A 9,593-nucleotide genomic window follows, 5' to 3' on the forward strand; every position below is an offset into this window, starting at 1 on the left:
ACACTATAAATACGGCGACAACGGCGGCGACGACGACGACAACGAGTGAGGCGGAGACGGGGGCTCGTGCGTGGAAGAGAGGGTTTTTTTAAAAAATTAATGTCATTTTTTTAATTAATGTATTTTTTTAAATTTAAATGTTATTATTGAATTTTCCCGTATCGGTGTCGTAAATTTAATTTCGTATTTTGTGTGATTGGTAATTATTTATTTTTTATAATTTTATTTATTGTGACTAGCATATTACTTGATGATGTGGCATGGGGAGTTTTTAAGTACTGATGATGTGGCATGAGGAGTTGTGGCTAGCCTATGGCTTATCAAGAAACAATTGCATATGCTCTTAATACCTTCTTTTTTCTTCCAAAAATATCCCTAAATTCTTTTGCTGCAGCACAACATTGATTCCAGCTTCTCTATTCCACATTTTCTTGGTAAGGAGTAGTTTCTCTCTCTCTTCTCTTCTCTTCTCTTCTCTTCTTCTCTTCTCTTCAATCTAGCAGATTATTTAAAACTGAACGTCCTATCCTCATAATCATTGGTTTTTAAAAATTGGGTTCGGAGAAGAAAATGGTTTCTCCTTCAACTAGAAAACGTTGAACATCAGAACATGGAAAATGGTTTATCCTTCAACTAGAAAACGTCGAACATCAGAACATGGAAAATGGTTTCTCCTCTTTTTGTACTTTTGAAGAGTTTAATATGCACTGTATAAAAGAAAAATAAAGGTCTGGTAAAAAAAATAAAATCTTTTCTCAAACTTATCTGATTTCTGCTTCCAGTTTTGCCTTCTCGTCTTCTTTCCTGCATCCATCTCTCTAGAAAAAAAAAAGGAAATAAATAAAGGTGAATAAAGTAAAGAATCCCTCAGCTTGCATAATTTTGAGCAGAAATAGCCATTATTTTAATTTCCAAATGTAAATACGGCATCTTAGCATTTGACTTAACAATCTAAAATATATAGCTGCTTTTGACTTGTTTCATCATCTGCATTATTATAATGGTTTTTGGTAACAATAAGATTTAGTTATTCACCACCAATCTCGGCCGCAATGAAGGATATCTGCAGTCTGTTGAAAATGCCCCTGGTGCAAGTGATATTTCCCCGTCGTGTCCCCACTCCAACTTGGCCGTCCCTTTTATAGGTGTGATTGCCTCGTGACTGCATTTATGCTGTATTGGAAATTATTTATCATAATATATTCAAGAATACATAATTGAATATAAATAAAGCAAGATCTTTGAACATCATGTATTTCACGTATTAACCATAAACATAATGGATCGGAAACTTACCTTTATGATCCATAGCGGAAGCGATTGGGGAAGACGGAGAGAACTTCCTCGGACTTTGGTGTAGTGGCCCAACTCCAAGGATTTGTTTCTCTCTCTTTCCCTCGTTTATGTATTCTCTTTATGTGTGTGATTTGATGGGATCACTACACTTGTATTTATAGGCAGAGAGAGGACAAACCCTAATTATCAAACCTTAAAGCCCTTTCCATCAATGTGACTACTTAATTAAGGACGTTTCTTTTTGACCAAGTAATACCAAAAATCAAATGAAATAATTGATCACAATAATTTGATTTGTTAGTCAATACTACATCAAAACCAATTAAACCATAATATATGCGTCCATTTTCTTTAATCAAAGGAATGAAATATTCCTTCCACTTAATGACTACAATCAAATACGCATATATATACACTTATTATTATATATTCTCATTTTCTTTACTTGTATAGGAACATATATTTAGTCAATCTTAATGACTAATTTAGAGAATATATTATGGCTAATTTAATTATGATAATTTAGGGAAACATCCCATTCCAATTATACATTAATAGCTAATTGATAGCTAATTAATTAGGGAAAGTGTGTCTTATACCAAGTTTATGTATTTTATTAAAAATCCAACTCTATTTAAGATTCTATCACATGTCACATATTTGAGACATAAAACTTACATGATGCACTCCTACTATTCTTGATCATTGAGTTCTTGCACCTTACCATTTATTACACTCCCTTTTCATCACAACACCCCCTTCTTCTGTCTGTATTTTGCGTGAAGACTAGGTAGATGCATTTGATGCCTTCCTTCAATGTATGGATTTTGGACGCCCACTGCATTTATTTTCATTGGATTCTCATGTTTTTTTCTCTCTGAAAAACTTCACTGTCCTAAAACTTATTTAGCTTGTGAAATTGCTGCAGTGTTGCAGGCTGTGGTAGGAAGTATTTAAGGACCTGAAGCCTCTTTTTTCTTTTACTACATTCAATTTACTGTCACAACTGGTTAAGAATATGCAGACCCCTAAAGCAAGGTAGGCTTCTTCCAAGATTTTATTTAGTTTTACAAATTTCATTTCAATTAGTATGGCTTCAAATTGGTGGAGATGGTTCTTATTATACTAGGAGTACTAAACTAAGACTAGTTTCACTTAGCATTCAGATGGTTCATTCATTAGTTGACTTGCGTAGTTGCTCATTCTTGTGTGGACTTGTGATTTACAATACCGTTGTAGAGACTTTTGATTTTGTATGTTAAGCCATTCTTGAGAAGATATATTACTACATTCCATTTCGAGCCATTGGTAAATGCTTCAAATTTGATGTGAATATGCAGAAGCAGTCACTCGAAGAAGAGTTCTCCTCGATCTATATCCTCGGAGGCATCTCCCAAAAGCTCCTCTCCTCAAACTGCATCATCAGAAGCTCCCCAAAAGGTTTCTCCGAGTGTAGTGCGTCAGCTCAAGACAGGGCCGCATTTCTTAGACCCTACTGCTTCTTCAGCAAACCAAGCAAACCATTGCTTGAAACGGCCAAGAAGATGGTGGAGACGCTGAGGTCGGATGGACTAAATGTTAGAAAAAGAAAGGTATAAGCTTGTAGGATAAGCTTTCTATTAGCTTGGAGGCTAAGAAATACATTAGCTTGGAGGCTAAGAAATACATGAGCTTGGTGCCCAAGAATATATTAGCTTGGTGCCCAAGAATACTTGTAGCACAAGCTTTGTAATGCCCTATATAAGGGTGTCATATTGTTGAAGAAAATAATCAAGCCTTTTACCAAAATCCTTCTTCTTCTTAGCCATTTAACATGGCATCAGAGCCAGCAACGATTCTTGGAGCTCAGAATCAATCTCATCATCGCTCTTAAACCTCTCCCAACCTCTTGGCCAAGAACCTGTAAAAGGCAGAAATGTCAGAAACTGAAAAGGTGATCACCGGCGACCCGAACTCATCCGAAGCGGATGAGTTTGCACGTCTCTTTTCAAATTTCATGCGAAAAAGCCTCATGCAAAACCAACCACCAGAAAATCCCGACAAACCAGAAAAACCAATATACAAGACCGATTCTCAACCCTTGACAGTAGGGTTTAAACTCAACGGAGAGAACTATCTGGTATGGTCCATCCTGATACACAATGCGATTAGCGGAAGGGGGATGGTATCTCACATCACTGGAGTCTCATCCCCACCAGCAAGAACAGATCCAACGTTTACACAATGGCAGGAAGCCGACCATTGTGTATTTACGTGGCTAGTTCAAAATATCGAGACCAAATTGGTCAGTCGAGTGGCTCAACAACCGACGGCGAAGCACATATGGGACAGCCTGGCCGTAACATACAAAAGCGATGGAGATTCGTTACAGATATACGATCTACACCGTAGGGCAAGCACTCTAAAACAGGGGAACCCCACACTGGAGGAAGTGTGGAACGATCTTAATGAGATCTGGACAGCAATTGACCAAAAGAGGCCCAACCGGATGAAATGCCCAGATGATATACAGATCCACAATGAAGAAACTGAACAAAACAGACTGTATCAGTTTCTTACGGCATTGGATGACAAGTATGAAATCGTAAAGAGAGAGGTGTTAAAAATGGAACCACTTCCCTCAGCCGAGCAAGCGTACAACATAGCGAAGCGAGAAGATGCCCGATCGGAAATTCTCCGTCCTACAGACGTAAAACCCCCAGGAGACGGAATCGGAGCATGGCTATTCACGGCGAGGAGGCCAAATCACTCCACCGCCCCACGCCGTGGTGGCAGTAGCGGAAATGGGGGATGGAACCAACGGACATCCGAGGAGCGAAGAACGGATGATGATAGATCCAAATTGGTTTGTACCAATTGTGGAAAACGCAAGCACATAAGAGAGCAATGCTTTGAATTGGTAGGGTATCCGGAATGGTGGGAGTTGAAGCACAAATCTGCGGCTACTCGGCCACCGTGGAGCAAAGGCCACGCCGCCGCGGCTGTTGGAACGGATGGAGGAATCACAACCCTCGCCGCCACCGAGGGCAGCCGTGACACGACTACTCATACCCGGGGCAACGAGCAGTTGATCGGCGCACCACCGAGAACAGCCGGAATCGCGCAGTTCGCCGCTGGAGGAACCAAATCCGACGAAGAGGAAATGAGGGAGACGGCGGGAGGTAACGCGGTATTAGGGTTAGGTTTGCAACCTAACCCTCGGCCTTCCTTACCTTTACAAAATATACCTCATGATGAAAATATGTTTGATTTGGCCCCAATAAAATTCCGAAATTCTAAAATAAACCCCAACATGCTCGAAAGCTATAAATCAGCCCCCATTGAATGTAAAAATAGGTTTCAAGTCCTAGAAAATTTTGGGACAGCATGTGCTATGTCTGCAGGTATTGGAAAAATCAATAGGTGGATTTTTTATTGCGGGGCCACTGACACAATGACTTATGATGAGTCAGATATTTCTAAAACTCACAAGCCTCACCTATCTCATATTTAGACTGCTAGTGGGGATTTTACGGTTGTAAAGGGGGCAGGGACTGTGAAGATTTCTCCAACTTTAGAATTATCTAATTGTTTGCATGTTCCCTCACTTTCCCATAAACTACTGTCAATCAGTCATGTGACTCGGGAATTAAATTGCACACTGCTAATGCAACCGAATTTCTGTCTACTGCAGGATATCAGGACCGGAGAGATTATTGGATGTGGCACTGAAAGTAACGGGCTGTACTACGTGGATGAGATAGCCCAAAAAGGAGCTGCCATGCTAACTCACGGGTCTGCTGATAGGGAAGCTTGGCTTTGGCACCGACGCCTAGGACATCCTTCTCCGGGTTATTTAAAAATGTTATTTCCTAATATCACTTCAAAATCGAGCATGCATTGTGAAACTTGTGTTTTAGCTAAAAGCCATAGAAACCCCTATCCGTTGAGTAATTCTACTAAATCTATTTTTTGATTTAATACATTCTGATGTTTGGGGGCCCGCACCAGTAGTTGGGGGACAAGGCTTTAGATACTTTCTTATCTTTGTTGACGATTGTACCCGTATGACTTGGGTATACTTTATGAAGCATAAATCTGAAGTTTTCGAAAACTTTGTCCACTTCTATAATCTTGTCCAAACACAATACCAAAAACCCATCAAAACCCTTCGATCTGATAATGGGGGGAGTTTGTCAATTCCAAAATGAAACAGTTCATCCTAGAAAAGGGAATGATACACCAAACCACCTGTGCCCACACTCCAGAACAAAATGGGGTAGCCGAAAGGAAAAACAGAATCCTACTAGAAATGACCCGTGCCATACTCATTGAATCACAAGTCCCAAAGACCTTCTGGCCTGAAGCCCTCGCCACTTCCGCTTACCTTCTAAATCGGCTACCTACCCATATCCTAAAGTTTCAAACGCCAGTCGATACCCTAGCCCTATACACGACCATTCCTCAACATCTTTCCCTAAAACCTCGGATCTTTGGCTGCTCCGTCTTTGTCCATATACCAAAACATGAACGAACAAAATTATCCCCATGCGCTATTAAATGTGTATTTGTGGGTTACGGGGTGAACCAAAAGGGTTATAGATGCTTTGATCCTAAATCTAATCGTATGTACACGACCATGAATTGTGACTTTCTTGAATCAGAGTACTTCTATACCCACCTTAGCGGTCAGGGGGAGGGTGATATTAGGACACCTAATAGTGACCCACTAAGCTGGGTGTCAATGCCAAGTGTACCAGAAGTGGACCTACCAGAGGAAGCAGTACGCAACTCCGCTGGACAAGTCTCTGACGTGGTGCAGACTGAAGCGGCAGGTGACACAAGTCCTAGTAGTGACTCTCCACTCCTGATATCGAATGTAAGTACTCTTGCCCCTGTCAATGAGATTACTGGAACTAGTGTTGTGGATGAGACTCAGGGGGAGAATAGTGATCAACCTAAAGAAGTTGAAATGGATGAAGTTGAGGGAGTCGATCCTGACACTGGGAGATATATACTACCTCCAAGGGCAAACAGGGGAGTACCACCAAAGAGGTACAGTCCAGAAAGAATCAACAGAAAGGCAAGATACTCTATTGCTAACTTGGCAAAAGGGCACCTGACTGAGATGGCTCAGGCGTTCGAGGAAGCACTCTACGACGAGGAGGAAATCCCACAGTCAGCCGATGAAGCGATGAGGAACAAGCATTGGAGAGAAGCTATGAAAAAGGAGATAGATGCTTTAATGCGTAACCACACCTGGGACAAGTGTATACTCCCCGAAGGAAAGAAACCAGTTGGGTGCAGATGGGTGTTCACCATTAAGCGGAGACCGGATAGAAGTATCGAGCGGTATAAAGCTCGACTGGTGGCTAAAGGGTACACTCAGACTTATGGAATAGACTACTCAGAAAAGTTCTCTCCTGTAGCTAAGATGGATACAGTCCGAGTACTACTTTCCATTGCCGCCAATCGAGATTGGCCACTGTACCAGTTCGACGTCACTAACGCCTTTCTTCATGGGGAGTTGAAAAAGGAAATATATATGGAGGCGCCACCAGGCTTCTCTGATGAGTTCAAGGCAGGTGAAGGATGCCGATTGAGGAAGACTCTGTATGGGCTAAAGCAGTCACCGAGAGTCTGGTTTGGTAGATTTGCAGACGCAATGAAGAGCTATGGATACAGGCAAAGCAATTCAGATCATACACTGTTCCTGAAAAGGCACGAGGGAAAGACTACCTGTTTAATTGTGTACGTTGATGACATGATTATTACAGGCGATGATGCAAAGGAAATTGAGAATTTGAAGGAGAAGCTTTTCAAAGAATTTGAGATGAAGGATTTAGGTGATCTCAAGTACTTCTTGGGAATTGAAGTCCTTCGCTCACCACGGGGGATATTCTTGAGACAGAAGAAGTACATCTTGGACATCTTAGCAGAGACCAGCCTACTAGAGTGTAAGCCAGCCGAGACCCCAATTGTACAAAACCATGGCTTGAAGATACAAGATGGAGCTGAGGCCGCAGATCGAGGGTAATATCAGCGACTAGTTGGGAGACTCATCTATTTATCTCACACTAGACCTGACATCGCTTATGCTGTAGGGGTTGTAAGTCAATTTATGCATCAACCCCAGGCCGAACACTTAGAAGCTGCACTAAGAATAGTTTGATATTTGAAGGGAACCGTCGGACACGGAATAGTGTTTAAGAAAAATGGAGACTTAGACATCCATGGGTATACTGATGCAGATTGGGCAGGTAATCCAGTGGATAGAAGGTCGACTTCAGGCTACTTTACATTCGTTGGAGGAAACTTGGTAACGTGGAAGAGTAAGAAGCAGAAGGTGGTAGCCCTGTCTAGTGCAGAGGCAGAATTCAGAGGAATTAAGAGTGGTCTGACCGAGATCATGTGGTTGAGGAAATTGATGACAGAGATTGATTATATTCCAAGTAAGAGTCAGTTATACTGCGACAACAAAGCCGCCATAAGCATTTCAGAGAATCCAGTCCAACATGACCGAACAAAGCATGTTGAGGTGGATAGACACTTCATCAAGGAAAAAATTGAAGAAGGAGTGGTCGAATTCCCTTTTGTACGTTCTGAAGATCAACTAGCAGATATACTGACCAAGGCAGTTAGCTCAAGGAGTCTTGAAGGAGTTCTTGACAAATTGAGTATCGGGGATCCCACTACTCAATTTGAGGGGGAGTGTTAGAAAAAGAAAGGTATAAGCTTATAGGATAAGCTTTCTATTAGCTTGGAGGCTAAGAAATACATGAGCTTGGTGCCCAAGAATATATTAGCTTGGTGCCCAAGAATACTTGTAGCACAAGCTTTGTAATGCCCTATATAAGGGTGTCATATTGTTGAAGAAAATAATCAAGCCTTTTACCAAAATCCTTCTTCTTCTTAGCCATTTAACACTAAAGGCCACTGAAGCTTATAAAGCCATTGCTTCTGAACTGGAGCAGTCGAGAGCTCGTGTTAATTTCTTGGAAGATCTTGTGAGCAAACTCCAGGCTGACATCAGTAGTGGTGGCAACAAAGCTCTCAAGGGAAAGGCGAAGGTGAAATGGAGGTTGGTTCTTTGAAACTCGAAGTTGAGCAATTGAGATCGGCTTTAGAAGCCCACGAGATAAGATACAATGAAGAACAAAGCCGTAGTGTGGAGAAGATACAGGATGCTATGGAAATGGTGGAGAATTTCAAATCTGCTTCGAGTCAGAGAGAGTCCGAGCTGGAAAAGGAGATACGGAGATCCAAATATGAGATCGAGGAGCTGAAGGCGAACCTGATGGACAAGGAGACGGAACTGCAAGGTATATGTGAGGAGAACGAGGGCCTCACCATGAAGCTCGAGAGCTCCGTGTCGGGGCAGAGGGAGATTTAGCTGGAGAAGAAGTTCCTTGAGTCAAAGACCGAGTTAGAAACTCTGAAGGCTAGTTTGGCACAGAAGGAGGTGGAGTGGCAATGCACAATAAAGGGAAATGAAAAACTGAAGGAAATGATGAATGGCAGAAGGAGTGAGGAAGTTGGTGACATGGAGTCGGAGAGTGAGGCGGCCATGAAGGTGAGCTACATGGTGGAGGAAATCGAGAAGAGTAACAAGAAAGCAGCGAGAGTGGGGGAGCAGCTGGAGGCGGCGCAAGCAGCGAATGCAGAGATGGAAGCTGAGCTGAGGAGGGTGAAAGTGCAATCGGATCAGTGGAGGAAGGCTGCGGAGGCTGCTGCTGCAATGCTGTCAGCAGGGAACAACGGGCAGGTAATGGAGAGAACGGGGTCCATGGACAGTCATTACAGCCCACAGACTGGGAAGATAAGCTCGCCTTATGCGGACGACCTTGATGAGGAGTTGAAGAAGAAAAATGGCAACATGCTGAGGAGGTTGGGGGTGTTGTGGAAGAAGCCACACAAATAGGAGGGATCATCATTGATTAATCTTTACGGAGGTTTTCTTTAGGCCTCCTAATCTTTTGGTAAATTGGTTGCTTTTATCTCAAACCATATTATTCTGTGTAAGCATATGACAATCATTTATGTTATATATCTTCAGTCAAAAGGAGCTGTAAAATCAATCTCTGTGTGTGTATATGTGATACGGGACCTCCGTCGGCACGGCTTAAGGAGCGACAATTGCCTCAAGAAGATGAACTCAACGCCGACACTAGGTTGCCGGCGACAAGGCAGCATGCTGAACCGGTCCGACGAGCTAGGTCCTCGCGACGTGTGGCACGAAGGCCGGCCCAATACGAAGGCTAGACTTTGTCTCTCGTTAAGGGACGTTCCTTATTAGAGTCTTTTATTCCTTATTTAGT

General features: G+C 42.4%; 1 long non-coding RNA gene and 1 pseudogene across 1 annotated transcript; both read left to right on the forward strand.

The window, feature by feature from the left end:
- The first annotated feature begins 1,999 nt into the window (after window positions 1–1,999).
- Window positions 2,000–3,357, forward strand: LOC121793047. The gene is made up of 3 exons (XR_006048985.1): window positions 2,000–2,114; window positions 2,225–2,334; window positions 2,637–3,357. It is a non-coding gene; the product is annotated as an uncharacterized LOC121793047 (long non-coding RNA).
- Window positions 3,358–8,053: 4,696 nt separating this feature from the next.
- LOC121773207 lies at window positions 8,054–9,361 on the forward strand (annotated as a pseudogene).
- The last annotated feature ends 232 nt before the right edge of the window (window positions 9,362–9,593 follow it).

The sequence above is a fragment of the Salvia splendens genome, chromosome 2 (genome assembly GCF_004379255.2).
Source record: "Salvia splendens isolate huo1 chromosome 2, SspV2, whole genome shotgun sequence".
NCBI lineage: Eukaryota > Viridiplantae > Streptophyta > Magnoliopsida > Lamiales > Lamiaceae > Salvia > Salvia splendens.